Below are 15,800 nucleotides of genomic sequence, written 5' to 3'. Positions count from 1 at the left end.
GAAACCAGCAGTTTGTTGTTTCACTTTCCGGCAGGGTAAACATTAAGGAGTGAACTACTTATTTTTAAAAAATTTAAAAAAATTGTTGTTCACTCACAGTTGTCCCCATTTCCCCCCATTACTCTCTCCTGCCCTACCTGTCCCCCCCCCCCCCCCCCCGCTTCCAATTTCAATCCTCCCCCCACCCTCCCCTGTCTTTGTCCTTGGCTCCTTTATATGTGTTCCCTGACCTGACCCTTCCCCTTTTTTCTCTTGTGATCCCCTTCCCCCCTCCCCTCTGGCCACTGTCAGTTTGTTCTTTATTTATATCTTAATAAATAACAACATTCTTCTCTCATCTTTTCTCAATTAAATTTGCAGCGTTCCTGGCAAACTGGAATTATGGGTGACGGATATAGGTCAATGGACACTACTAACAACTAACAAGAGGGAAAACACTGCTTCCAATGCTTATTAACTCAACAGCTCAGTGAGGCATCTTTTCTTAAAAAGAAATTCCTAAGTACGTAATCAGTAGTGCTTTACTAATATATACCCTCCCTAGCCAAAAAAAAAAAGAAAGAAAGAAAAAAGAGCTGTAATCGAACCTACCACCACCCCTCCCCCGGCATTTGTAGTTGAGGAAATAAAGTTCAGAAAGATGTAACAAACGCTCAGTATAGAGTGTTTTGGAAATCTTCCCGATACACCACCCTGGTTCTATTTTTTTAAATGTTGTTTTCATTTGAAACTAGATTCATGCAACTTGCACATGCAAACTGAGATTGAAAAAAAAAGTTAGGGCCTGGAAAGGAAGAGAAGGGTTCAATTGAGAGTTCTGCAGGGATGCAGCTACCGCGATCTAACGCACCCAGGGCAGCCCGGCTGCGGGGAGCGCTGACCTCCGGGTCAGGAGCTCCCAGGGACAGCTAGCACTCCTCGGCCGTGGCGCCGGCCACGTACTGCCTCAGTGTCTCCCATAGACTCAACTGGTGCCATTTAGCCTCTTTAAAAAAAAACACGCAGCACAGGAAATTTTTCCTCAATGTGCGTAGGAGCTGTTTGATTCCCCGAAGAAAACGATTTGGCAAGTGAGTTTGGAGGAAAGTCAAAGCTCTGAGCGCGTGAGCACTTTCTGCGACGTCCAAGTGTAACGTCACTGCCCACGGCAGACGGCCCTGGCACTCTGGACGCGGCCCGAATGCTGAATGCTGTTGTTTTCATCTGCGAGGAGAGCTTCGCACGTCCATTCCGAGACCAGTCATTTTGTTCTGATCTAACCAGTTAGTAAACGCATCTGATTTGTTTTTCACTAGGGAGTTGAGAGTTTTGTTTTGTTTTTATTTTTGCCCCAGTGAAGAAAGCTATCAGGTCTGGTTAAAAATACAAGGAAGCGAAATTTTGTTGAAATGCTCAGTAGAGATAAAGCCAAGATGTCACCCGCAGTGCGCAATGAAGAGGGTTTGGCGTCGTGGAGTTAAGAGGGGAGCCCAGGACTTTGCTGTCAGTGTGTGACAGCATCTTTACAAGGCCGTCCTGAGTTGCCAAATCAGAAAACTAAGCCTTTTGTTCTGTGTGATCTTAATTTTGGCCAATCTATTAAATGATTTCAATATGGGGTCTAGGTGACATTTATACATTCACCAAAAAACTTGAACTTTCTCTAGGCTTACTCTGCAGGACAAGATCACTTGGTCCAGTTAATTCGTTAATTCATCATTCTGATGGGAAGTGTAAAGGAGGGAAGGTCCAGCCTGAGAAAAAAATCTTGTAAGAGTTTGTTCGAGACGCGCTGACCATAATTGGCAGGAAGCAAAATCTCAACAGATTGAAAAAATGCTCCAGAAAAACCCAGTTTTGCGACTTATTTTATACATTAGAATCAAAGGAGGTTCCATGAAATTTCTTGGTGGTAGCTTAGGGAAGCAGCAGAAAACAAAGCGGGGACATGTCTGAGGTTGGAGAGACACGTACTTCTTTTACACTGGTGGGTGCGGGACAGTCGCCAGCACAGAAAGATGGTGACCAGGCAATGAGGTAGCAGGGTGGTCCCCTGCCCTGGTGCAGGCACTTGTGTCTTCGAGGGGTATAGAAAAAAAATTACCTTGACATTGCATCATATGATAAAACAGATTATATCAAAAAGATATATAACATAGGTTTTATCATGTAATACATATTCTCACTGAAGTATAAACAGTACTGAGCTATCCATGCAACCAGTCAACATGTTTTGGAAACATAAAGTGATCAGGTGCCTTCCAGCATTTTCATTTAAATCTACTGTGCCAGAGGGGTATCAGGCCTCAGCTACCCCTTACTGTGGAGACTCTAAACAGTTTACTCAGACAGAAAAAGAAAAAAGCCAACAAAACGGCATGCAAGCACCCTGCACAATACTTTGTCTTAAATTTAGTGCCAGCGGATTGTCAGCGTGGAGGCTTTCTGTCCGTGAAGAATTTATCAGACTCACGCTCTGGCCTCCATCACTTAGCAGGACACAGAAAAGCCAATTTCAATATCTCCGGGCACACCTAACATTTAGAAAGATAAGCCTGTGTAGCAAACGTGAAAGAGTTCCTCTGCATGCCCTGATGGCTTCACTCAACCGTGTTTCCTCTTTTATCATTTGTTGGAAAAACCCTTTACTATCTCTTCTTAGTTCCTTGTCCTTTGTTAGCTACAAAGGGCAGATTTTCTTTTGTAAATCCTTAGTAATTAAATGAGCACTTCAGTGACTGTAGCCTTCAATGGCTTGTTTCCTAGGTTTTTGCCTTTGACAGTCATATTTTGCAAAGGCCCCTGAGATGACTCGGCATCTTCCCCTCCTTAACACTAAACCAATTGAAGCCGGTGCTCACTGCAAGAAGGAGGAAAAGATTCATTAAGGGCACTTCATTAAGGAGCTGAAATGGGACGCTCTAAATGCGCCAGAACCAACTGCAATCCACAGGAGCTATTAGGAGAGCCACAAAGACAGTTTCGGAAACTGAACTCCAGCTCCAGTGCATCGGATTAGGGAGAGTGATGGGATTAGTGTTTAATGACTTGGGGCTGGAGACAAAGGGAATTTCGACAAAGAGGCTTAGATATGGAAGAATTAACACTCTCTATTCCAGCCAGGCCTCCAATGACTTCCAGAATTCTTTTCAGACTCAAAAGCCAAGAGAAAAAAAAAGATGAGCAAAGCTTTAATACTTTCCTAACTTTTTTTTTGTATTACAACAACAATACAGAGGAAATAAAAGAACCCTCTTCACTCTCTTGCACTTGAAACCTCTTTTAAAAATAAGCACCTACAATTGTATAATTAGCCCCAAGGTGAGCTGGCCCAGGGCCTCAACCAAGTGCCAGAATGCGTCTCTGCTTCCCAAAGCCAGGGTAAGTGAGAAACCACAGCAGACACTGAGGCAAAACGCATGGATGGTAGCCGAGGCCCAGCTAAGTGGCTTTAAAAGTGCTTTCGTCTCCATGGCTGTTTATGTTACAGGTGCAACCAAAAGGACAGAGAGAAACTGTGCTTCATTATAAAGCCCCCTCCCAGCCCCATCTGGCACAGACTGAAAAGATTCCAGTGTCTATGGCCTGAGAAGTGCTTTATGAAATGAGGTGATTATCCCGTCTACGTGAGAGGATAACTTTGGAAATGTGCCAAAGGTTGGAAGTGCTTTTGAAAAAGAATCGTCCGCTTGGAGTGGGGCAGGCCACGTTGGAGTTTATCTGTACCGTTTCTCCCTGCTCTGGAGAGAACACAGTATCATTATCTGAACACGAAGCCACATTTCAGTGGCTGACCCTGGAGTGGAGTATCATTCCCCAGGATCTTAAGTAAACAGACTCTGAGCACCTAATGCCTTGGAGCAGTAAGTGTGCGATTATGCCCTGCTGCTGAGAATGGCAAAACGCAGGTGCAAATGTTACCGTAGGCAAAAGTACAACCTAAATAGTGCCGTAAATGATCTCGTGCTGTAATAAACCAATTCAACGTGACCTGATTTTTAACCAAACTAAATCACTTGCAGAAAAGCTGGGTATTCATTTCATGTGTTAGCCTGTATGAAACGGTCCTGGCGCAGTTCTAGCCACCAAGTATTATTTCCCCCGTGTGGGTTAGTGGCACCATGGCAGCCCCCCGCCATCATCCATTCGGAGGCAATATCGGCAATCAGTGTGAAATTAAATACATTCCAGGGAAAGAGCCTAATGCCTTTTACAGGCAGTTGTTCATCCACATCACACTTTACTCTTTGAAATCCAACATCGGATCTCAGGACAGGAACCGTGCCTCCAGTCAGAGATTGCCAGGCTGTACTGCCAGGAGGTGGAGAAGAGGCAGAGCTGAGACTTCAGGGAAAATACAATCAGCTGAAAGGAACCGATTCCAGTCAGCTTAGTTCTACGGGCCACTCGGGCCTAGGTAGGCCTAGGCAGCATTTGATCACGTGGCTTGAGGGCGAGAACCTGTATTTATTGCCCCTTCCTTTTCGGCTAACATTTGTGCTTGGGGGATCAGTGTTTCCCCAGGGTAGTGGGACTCCCTTCTTTCAGAGCTGAACTGGAGTGGGGTGTAATGAGCTTCCCTCACCTCACTCCCAGTGCTTCTTGACCCCAACATGGTCTAGCAGTCTGTTCTTTGTTAAATTGAAAATGTGTAGAAATTTTTATAGAGATCTTCAGCTATATAAATAACTTTGAAAATTGTTGTAACTTTAAAAACAGGTCAAGAAGGAAATTGAACAGCTAGTGAGTTGCATACCATCCAGTCAGCTTTTTGAAGGTCTGTGTTGGTCTTCCCAGTAAATGGTTGCTTTTATTGTTGGGGTTCCCACCATTTTTTTCTGAGTAGCTTTTAATAGAAAAGGGGGCTTTGGTGGAATTTTCTGATAGAATGCCAAATATATCACTAATAGCTTCTGGCACCACATTTAAACTTAAGAGCAGTTGTTCTTTTTTTTTTTAATCCTCACTTGGGGATATATTTATTGATTTGAGTGAAGAGAGAGCGACATTGATACGAGACGAATTGCCTCTCGTCTGTGCCCCAACCGGGACTCAGACTCACCTCCTGCTGGTGTACGGGACAATGTTTTGACCTACAGAGCCACCCAGTCAGGGGAAGAGCAGTTTTTGTCTCAGGAGTGTGACCTGTGTGCCATCACATGGCTGGGCATCTGATTCTCTATGAATATCAGCGACTTCCTTGGATGGGTGGTGACCCCAGCAAACTCTGCTCCTTTAGGTGCAAAAGCTTATCAAAGGCTCTATGCTGGTATCATTTTTCAAACGTGGACAAAGGGTTTATAGCTCTTTAAAATGTGGCAAAACTTAAAAGTGCTTCTTAGTATTACAAAAAGTCTAAGAGCTTCAAAACAGTGATTCTCATTCTTGGATGGGGGAGGGGCAATAAAATTGTTGGTAGGACTCCATGAATCCGCTTCTGTAGCCATTCTCTAGAGTCTGAATAAGTGACATGTCTCACACATAGATGATGAGTTTAGAAATAATGCCCTGTAGATCTATTATGATTAATACATCCAAAATTATTTTTAAAACTCTGTTGAGATTATAGTCATTTTTATCATGATATGTTTTGTTAAGCCATACTAAAAGTTCAACTCATATCACATAAAAGTCTAACACTTTTTTTTCCTCTGGGTTATAATACGGAACTCTATCAATTGTCACTAAAATAAAATCCAACTCAAACTCAAAAAGAAAAATTATTGGCTCAGGTAACTCAGAGATGTGTTGAGCTCCGTTTGCCTTTGCTTGGCTTCATTGTCAGTCTTCATTTCTACACGATTACATGGTTCTGAAGGCTTGTGAACTCAGGAGAGCCTTCATCCCAACATTCATATCAAACTCCAAAACACAGTTCAGATCGGTCAGTCGGCCCCACTCCACGGATCTCTCTCGGGACTAACCAGGCAGGGAAGGTAATCTGATTGGTCCGCATGAATCACGTGCTCACTTCTTTAGGAGGAGGAGAGGTGGAGTCCCTTGATTTATAGCTCTATATGAGTCATATGGAGAGAGGGAGGGGCCGATATCCTAACAAAAAAGGAGGCCATGAACAGAGAAGCAATGCTTACCAGCCATAAAAGGGGTTCTCATATTTACACTTGTATTTACAGGACTTGGTTGGGAATCATTGTTCTGGAGCTACTATTATTTTTGACATTTTAATGAAGATTCTCCACCAGGTACTAGAAACCAGCTAAGCACAAATGACACCAGTGGAAATACCCTGGGAGGCACCGTTGTTGCAGCCGATTCCAGTTGCGGTCTGTGTGCCTGCGTGCACTTGAGTGGGGGAAGAGGGAGAATGAAGGGTCGGAAGAGGAAGTGCCAAATCAAAAAAATCAAAGTTTCCTTAAAATAAAGAAACTCCGTTCTTCTTGTAAATTTAAAGCAAAACGAAACAAACTCACATACACATACACACACACCACCACCACCACCACCACCAACAACAACACATGGGCACAGTTATAAAGATAAATTAAAAAGAAGACTACAAACATTTACTTCTAAGCCTTTCCTTTGGTCTCTATTGCTGTGTTCTGTTGGCACGAGCCCCTTGGATAGGAAAGGTCTCCCCTGTGATCCCGAGCTTTGAATAGCAGGACTCTGCTCGGTGCTGGGCCTCCAGGTCCTGCCTTGTCTACGCTCTTTTTTTCCTGGATAATGCATTCCTTCCCAGGAATCAATAATTCCGTGATTAGTGCCCCCTTCTTTTTCTGATTTCTCTCTCTCTATTATAGTCTCTCCACCTCTATTCCTCTGGAGTTACTCCTCACTTCCTTCATTTTTCCCATGCTTCGAAGTAAAATCGTGTTAGGTTACCACGTCACCCTCTCAGACACAGGCATCATGGACACTGGTATCACATGAAGAGTGGATTACTCGACTCTTAAAATAATGATGACTGATGGTGATGACGATGATGAAAATGAACATCAATTGAGCTCTTATTTTCTTATACTATAATATAAGCTTGTATTATATCACAGTATCCCTATATTACCTTCTTCAATCCCTACACGAACTCAGTGGAGGAGAGTACTAGATCCATGTTAGTTTTATTTGCAAGTGTTGTTCAACCGTTGAACCCATCTCTGATGTTTAATAATTCCCTATAATATAAATTTTGATAAAAGTTCCCAGTATAGAAACCAAAAAATGTTCAGATACTTGTTGGCCCTGTCTACCTTGCAGCTAGGGTATATGGTGTCTTATACTCAGCCAAACACAGAGGGACTCGCCTCAGACTTTAAATTTGTAGCTACAGATGCAAAAAGCCGGAAAATAGAACATTTATTTCTCAGATAATGGTGGCATAGGTGGCTTCAACATTCCATCTCCCGGATCTGCAGGGGAAATGGAATGTGGGGTTGGCTGTGGCACTCGTGTCCAAGGCTGGTGGCAGTGGTGGACAAATCCCAGGATTCAGGGCCCACAGCTCTGGTGACAGAGTTCCTATCCAACCAGCTTTGTGGCAGCCTCTTGGCTGTGGTCCTGGCTATCGCCGAGACCTCTTCTTCTGCCATTTCTGAGCCTGGCTCTCCAGTTTCTGATGTTTTCAGAAGCATAAAATACAATATGGAAACCATTTCTGGAGTTGAGCAACGTAGAGCAGCCTTGTCCTTAAGCTCCCTCAGATCCTGGCGATAAATTCCCTCCTGCCTAAACGGGCCATGCTTCATGTTACTTGACACTAAGAACCCTGATGGATACAGGAATATTATTGTTAATTTCATTTTATAGGTTTGGAAACCCAGACTTAGAGAAACAGATACATTGTGCAAGGTCAAGCAAATAGTATTAGAGCCAGGCTGACCTGAGAGCCCCTATGCACCTACCAACCTTCATATAAGCAGGGACGAAAAGACTACCAGTGAGAGCCATCTGAACATAACTTAGAAAAAGGCAAGTATCCCAGATTAAAGTCTCTATTCTGGCAAAGTCACAGTTTATTTGGATAACCTTCCTCCATCTAGAAAATGAAAGTTTGATCTAGATCCGTGGCTCCTAACTACCAGAGATGGGGTTGAAGAACCATACCAAAACTAATAAACAACAACCCCCCAACACAAAAAACTGCAAACCTGAGAGCTGTGGATCTCCTTTCTAGCAAAGTACACACACAAATGTATTGCGTCCAGCTTCACCCCAAGCCCATCCTTGGAACTCAGTGGGTCCCAGGCTGAGAACCCTGAACTAGATGATCTCTCAGATTGATCCTTCCAAGTAAAATTCCATTGTCTGGGTGAATTTGCTATGATTAGTGAGCTCAATCTCTCTCTCTCTCTCTCTCTCTCTCTCTCTCTCTCTCTCTCTCTCTCTCTCTCTCTCTTCTCTCTCTCTCTCTCTCTCTCTCTCTCTCTCTCTCTCTCTCTCTTTTTCTCTCTCATACACACACGCAATTTCAAGGCAGAGGTTTGAGTTAAGCACACTCCTCAGTTTATAGCACAGTAGCATCACTAAGACAAGAAATTTGGGAGGACTTGGGTTCACATGATATCAGGTGACAAAGGCCTAAAAAAGATACTGCTATTTGGCCTTGAGAAAAGCAGACTCAGACACAATGATTTGTATCAGTTACTGCAAGTGTCTCTTGCTGCAAATAACTGAAAATCCAGTCAAAAGTGGCGTAAGCAATATGACATTTATTATCTCATGTAACAAGAAGTTTGGAGGTGAGACATACCAGGGTGGGTGAATTTAGTTAATAACCCAGGTTCCTTTCTTTTTCCTGTTTTGTCATTTTCTCACAGGATGTTGGCACAGGGGTGGCAGAGTTCGAGTCAGGATATGTAGGTAATAACATCAACTTTTTTTAAAAGCATGCTGACTTCTGCTTTTAATCATTAGAGAGCAACTGGCATCAAACTTGCCATCTCACTGAAAACAACTATAAAGCTTGACAAGTAAATTAGGTCATTGTTTTCAGGCATTGGAAAACAGGCATGGGACTGGAATCCTTGAGAGAAGGAACACACACAGGATGGGCCCCATTTCTCTGCCGGGGGGCCTCCTGTGGTAGCATGGGAGAGTAGAACCAATAGAAGAATGGCGTTCCTGAGATGAGGAAATGCAGATTGGACTTCCAGGCTCCTAAACCAGCTGGAATTTCCTGGATAGGGTACCGCATGCCTGCAAAGTCTGTATGTGAATTTATGCAAATTCCCTGGCCGAGGGCTGGACAGGGCAGGCAAAGGTTGAGATTCCACGAGGCGTGACACAGATAGGCTGCGGAGGAGCTAGCCGAGCAGTACTGACAGAGGCCGTGCAGCCTAGGAAGATGCTGGAGGCCACAGGAGAGGAGACAGTTCGGGTACTCAGGTGAGACCCTAGGGAGGCCATGCTTTGTTTTATAAAGGAATACCAACTGTGCCCTAGAGTCAGTGCCCGCCCTAGTAATAAGTAGCAAAACAAAATAAAACAACACCAAAATAGACCACTCTGTTAAAGAATAAAATCAAACATAAGGGGGTCAAACACATTTACTAATGACTTGTCTCACAGGACAACCTCAGCACCATGTAAAAGAATATGATATAATTCAGATACCCTGAATTGTATTTTCTGCAATAAATACTGTATAGTTAATCATCTTAGACATGAAAGAAGAACATGACCTACAGTCAAGGGGGAAAAAAGCAATAGACAGAGACCATGAGATGACTCATTTGGTATCATTGGATAAGGATGTCAAAGAAATTATTATGACTACATTCAAGGACGTGAAGTGAAAGATGGTCACAAGTGAATAAACTGATGAGAAACCCTTCACAGATCTCACAACTTAAACTGTCCTTTCCAAACATTGGTTTCAATAAAAACTGGTGTGGTGCTACTCTGGAGAATGTTGAGGTCTCCATTCCTGAAAGTGTTCACATAAATTTCCGGGCAGGAATATTGCAAAATAACATTCAAGCAACACACAGGATAATGAGAAAGGAGATGGGGGACGGAGAGCACTGGCACAGATTATCTACGCTTCTCTCATCCCACCACTGGGCAGGACAAGTCCCTGGACACACAAGACGAGCCGGGCTCTCCAATTCTGCGGCGTCCTTTTCTTGTTGAGCTCCCACCGGGATGCCACTTCCCTGAGGGAGCAGGAACTGCAGGGTGGGGTAGGCCAGGTTATCTTATGGTGGAGGAGTGCAGAGCTAGACTTACCTCCAACCACACTGTTAGGCGTGCCAGTCACAAACACCCGGAGACGTTACTCCTTCTTGTCCTCCTTGATTACTCCAGCCATGTTACTGAGAAGCCCATGAAACTTGTGTGACCAGTTCTGAGTCTAGCCACAATCTCTTGCTTCCAAGTCTCCCCTCCACTGTGAGCTCCGGAAGGATAAGAACTGGGTTCCCCTACCTCCTCCAGTACCCACTACAATGCCTGACTCATAGGATATGCTCAATAAATAGTTGGTAAGTGAATGAATGCATTCTAATCACTTAACATATTTTACCTGGCTTGAACTTGCAATAAAGCATGCTACAGACCCCAGTAGTCTCCAAAATTCACTAACACTTTCCCACCTAACCCCCACTCCTAAACAGGAGGGCACTTCAAGCAGAGCCTCCCTTAGCCTCAGTGTGGAATTTGATACCCTTTTCTAAAGTTTATGGAGAGATACATTAATGTATGGTAGAACCAAGGATGACTCTTGATTGGAGATTTTACTCAGGTTAAGAAAAGTAATTATTTTTCCCTATGATTTTTTTCTTTATATCTCGAGTATGGAGAATGATCACCCAAGTAGTGAAAAATGTCAGGAAGACTCCCCCACTTCCTTAAACTACTTCTGCTCAAAATATTATCAGGAAGGCCTAGCATTTTCTCTCTCCTTTCTGACTCTCAATGGTGCTAAAAGGTGAAGAGCAAAACATGCTCTCCACGATCAGTGCAGAGAAAGCAATCCAGGGACTGCTGTGGGCGAGAGTGGGGAACCGTCTTCTGCTCCCATCTCTGCCCTGTCTTGCTCCTTTTCTCCCCATTCACAGAATTTTCCCCTCTTATTTTGTTTTTTGCCCCCTTTCCAAGCTCTATCCAGGGCTTATAGTAGCTGGCAGAACTGGGCATGTCTCTTAGCTGCAGGCAAATCTTGTTTGCAAGCAGGAAGCTGTAGGAATTCTCTCCTAGTGGCATTTTCACTCTTTATGTGAGCTTAATCCAGGGGATTAACAAATGGATCAGCTGGAGACCTCCTCTTACCATGACAAGTTCAAGCAGGAGTAGTCCCTGAAATGTCTGGTTCTGCTGCAGTTAAGAACACAACACCTACCAGGCACTGAACAGGGTGTGTTCCCAGAGGAGGCCCAGGTCAAGGAGGAAATGGCTTTGCTGACATTGGCCTCTCCTTGCTGACTTCATATGCCCCCTCCTCCACTACTGCCACTGTCTTGCAGGCCTCCGGGCTGTCCTCCCCACCCTTACCTGGCCCCTGAGTTTCCCTTATCCTCTGCCATTTATAAACTTCACCACGTCTCTTGCTCCTCCCTCGTCCCCTACAGAGCCATTCTCTTCCTGCTGTGTCCTGTGTCCTGTGGTGTCTTAAGGTGGGTTCCCTCTGCGCAGAGCTTGAGGAGGGAATTCTTAGGCAAGGGATTTTCACTCCTTCTGTGAGCACTGAGAGCTATAACAGGAGTCACACCATGTCCTTATGAAAAAGAGAATAGTGGCATTGCTGCCTATGTCGATAAGATTGACACCTGGGGATGGCAGAGTTTCCAGAGAGAGGGTGACTGAGTTTCCTGTACTATGATGACAAATCAACCATGAAAATGAGTCGAACTTCTCTCTCATCTAAGCCACTGGGTCTAGTTCAGCCTCCAAACTAAACCAGCCCAGGGAGGCTGGGCCTTGTGCAGAGTCTGACCAGTTGAACAGGAGCCACAATGGCTGAGACAAAGGAAAAGAGGTTGGGGGACATCACACATTCCACATAGCAAGTGGAGAGATTGGAAGAGTAATTGTCTTTAATGTCAAAGTTGCCCCTCAGTCAAATGTGATGTGGAAAAATACATACAAGAGAAAGACACAATTGAACCAATAACATCATAACCCTTTCCACCGATCCATCTAAATCACAGGTGGCAAACACAAGGCCCACGGGCTGAATCCAGCCCTCCACCTTGTCTTATCCGGCCTGGCACCTTGTTTCTACCCAGTGGCATCGCCAAGCTCCTTGCTCCTACTTAATCAAGGAGTAGTTACATTTATACAGCCCTAAAATTGCATTCAGCCCTTTGAATGCAACTGCGAGGCCGATGTGGCCCCCAGTGAAAATGAGTTTGACATGCTGATCTAAATTATACTTCAGTTTTTACACTTCCAAGAGAAAAGAAATCTCTGTTGCAAGTTCATTAAGAGCATTAGCAATTTGGTTTAATTTATTATTTTATCTTATTTTATTATTTTGGGGCAATAGAAACAACAAACCCCCCTTTGGTCTTATTTTGCATTTTTGCAAATAATATTAAATTAATTTTTCAAGTAAAATCATCCATAATGTCTCTTCAACATTCAGGTCACTATAATGCCACTTGACACATTGTGGCAATATTTTCAGGCTAGCCCAAGATGCCTAAAATGCCTGGTATTAAGTGGGGTAACAAGAAGAAAACATTCTACATTTTCTTGTTATAGAAGGATTTTACAGAGTTTTATAAAGAGGGGATGTGATCATGGTTCAGGTAGGCATCTGTGTGTGTTTTTTTTAAGCCATTATATGTTATTATAGAGATGGTCAGGTTTCCCCAAGTAGTCCTCCAAGTAGGCTGGTCCTCTCGTCCAAGGAGGTGTGTCCTATAATACTTCCAACAGATTGACTTAGAGCTGACATGGACTTGTTTAACTGGTTTCTTCAGCCCTGACAACCTCTTCCCACTTGCAACCCCCATATCAATGCCTGTTTCTGCATTTTCAGTCCTGCTTTTCTCCGTAGTTCTTCAATTGGAATGCCTTTCTACTGCATTCTTCTCCGTTGTACCCTATGTTCATTCTTCAAATTCTCACACTACCCATGAAGTCATCTTGTATTGTTTATTAAAGGTTTCTATTCCCACGTGGGGTTTCTGAAACCCATAACTTCTCCGTGCTTACGGTCTGTACCACAAGATTTAGTCCTTGGGCACATCATGGTTTGTATTGATCAGGATTCTTTTAAGTGGGCTGTTTTCTCTCCCCCACTAGGTTCTTAAAAGCAGAGATTACATCTTACCCAGCTCCTTTGTTTCCTGCAGATCTGACCATCTCTGGATGTGTAGGTAATGCTGAACAGAGAATAGCACATATTCAGTTAAACTGATGGATTTGCTGTTGAAACTTCTAAGTATCTTTAATTCCTTCTATGATGTCTTTTAAATTTTTCTCACCTTTGTGTGTGCATGCATATAAATGTGTGTTTATTCACTTAAAATATTTATTGAGTGCCCACTCTGTGCCAGAAGGCTGAGACTCAGAAGGGCAGCAATGGGAGAATTACCAAAGATCATCAAAGGTGAAGCTGCATCTTAGAGACCAAGGCTAGGACCATCCACACCCTTGTATCCCCAACTACTATGTACAGATACAGAAGTAGAACAGTGAAGAAGGCTGATAAGAAAAGAAATTGACTCATTTGACATACGGGGTTGGAGGAGAGCCCCATGAATAGCCTGGATGGCCAGAAAGATGAACAATTGGATCCTAGAGCAAATGAAACCTGAAATATCGCTGGAAGAAAAATGACAAAGCTGAAGCTATCCTACTTCAGGCACATCATTAGAAGGTAGCATGCTTTGGGAAAGACAGCAGTGCTGGGGAAAATAGGTGGCAGCAGGGAAAGAGGAAGACCAGACGTAAGGTGGACTGACTCCATAAAGGAGCCATAGCCATGAGTCTACAGGAGCTGAGCAGGGCTGGGGAGAACAGCACACTGTGAACATCTCTCATTCTAGGGTCACCAGGAGTTGGAGCCAATGCAACGAACATAAAACACATGCTGTGTGCCAGGCACAGTGCTGGCGGCTGGTGATAAAAAATTTTATGTGACAAGACTCTAGTTTTCTTTGCCCTGGGTAGCTAAGGGCATGAGTAAAGAACATGTCAGGAGGAAGAGCCAACTTGAGCAGAGGAGCCAGGATGGAAATATGTTGTGCTTGAGGTATATGAGAGGCATCCGGGTGGTAACTGGAAATGCAATTCTAGGAGCACAGTGGGGGGATTTGGGCTGGATGTGGATCCCTGGGAGGCATTTGCCTGGAGATGACAGTTGGACCCACGGGTCTAGCTAAGTTTTCTGGAGGGACAGGATAAGAGCAAAGGCTGAGAAATAACACTGTGAAAGGCACTACACAGAACTTTAGAAGGTGACCTAACCATCTTACTCAATCTGTAAACAACACCTGTAGTGAGGACTTGGAGGAATGGGGGCAATTGTGGGGCCACTGCAAGGAATTGCCTGCCCCTTGTTCGTCTGCGTGCTTTAAAGTCCAGCCTCGTTATGATTGGTCTGGTTGGCTGATAGGTCAGAGAAGGGAGGAGAATGTAGGCTCGGGCCCAACTCTGCCACAAAAAGCAGACAAATAAGAAGAAGAATCCGAGGATCCTGGACTACCACACACCTGAAGATCAGAATGGGAGGTTCACACATTTTCCTCTTCCCTTGAAGTGATACCAAGTGGCGGTCTGGTCCTAGTTCTGCTATGAGTTAGTGCTATTACCTTGTGCAGCTGTCACCTCTCTCAGTCTCAGATTGTGTCTATAGGAAGATGTGATAAAACACATAATCTTTACGAAAATTCAGCCCTCCAAAAATTCTCTGGTTAAGAAATATCAGATTACATGATATCACTTTGCTTTAGAGATGACTTCTGATCCTCAGGTCAGACACAAATGAATTCTGAATACCTACAGTCCCTAGATAGTCTTCAGTTTTAAAAAATCAGAAATCTTGCCTCTCCTACAGCTGGAAACCAAAAAATCAGGGCGCTGGGCACCTGTGTCTCTGTGCATCTTGGGGCCTGGCGCTATCGCCCTTGCTGCCCAAATTGACATCGGAACCTGCCTCACTGGAAAGGGTTTTCTGAAGAGCTCTGTTTCATGACTTGGGGTCCTCAGATCCCTATTAGCAAATGAGGCTGTGCGCCAGGTGGTATGAGAAACCATAGGGTAAGTGTTGTGAGTCACCTCAGGGCCTCAATTTAACTAAACAATTTAAGAGAGAAAGCTATTTCAAGTGAACATAAGCACTATGGAGTAGCATACTAACTTTCTATTGGTCCTAAGGATTGCATACATGAAAGTTGGCATTTCCGGTTGGTCTGGGCTCCCTGCTCCTTTCCCAAGGACCTGGACCTCTCTTCGTGTTAGGAAGGCCTGGCACTGCTGCCAGGCACGTCTCTGCTCAATGGACCTACTGGGTATTGATCACTCTCAAGTACCTGAGAATTTCTCCTTGAACTAGAACACATTTTTGTGTGTGTGCCTCTGTGTGTGTGCATTTCCTTTAGAAAACACAAGAACCCAAATTGGGAATTTGGGCTGGTACTGTGCCAATGATTTCTCTGTCTTTACCAGGACATTCTCCTGTGAATGGGTTGGGGTGATTTAGCATGGAAAGATCTGGTTTCATTAGTTACATAATATTCTCATAAAAGAGTAGCTGGGGATGGCTTTAGAAGATCTAAAATTACCTTCAGGCCATGATTTGATTATCACATAGAAAAGGCAGAGTATCTAATCATTTGGACTTGAATAGTTGGTTTTGTTCTTGCAAACTCCTGACCGAAAGCAATTATTTCCCAAGTTTTAAAGACGAACGA

This window comes from Desmodus rotundus, chromosome 5 (genome assembly GCF_022682495.2).
Source record: "Desmodus rotundus isolate HL8 chromosome 5, HLdesRot8A.1, whole genome shotgun sequence".
NCBI classification, from domain to species: Eukaryota; Metazoa; Chordata; class Mammalia; order Chiroptera; family Phyllostomidae; genus Desmodus; species Desmodus rotundus.
The sequence above is the reverse complement of the archived record's forward strand: the minus strand, read 5'-3'. Positions refer to the sequence as shown.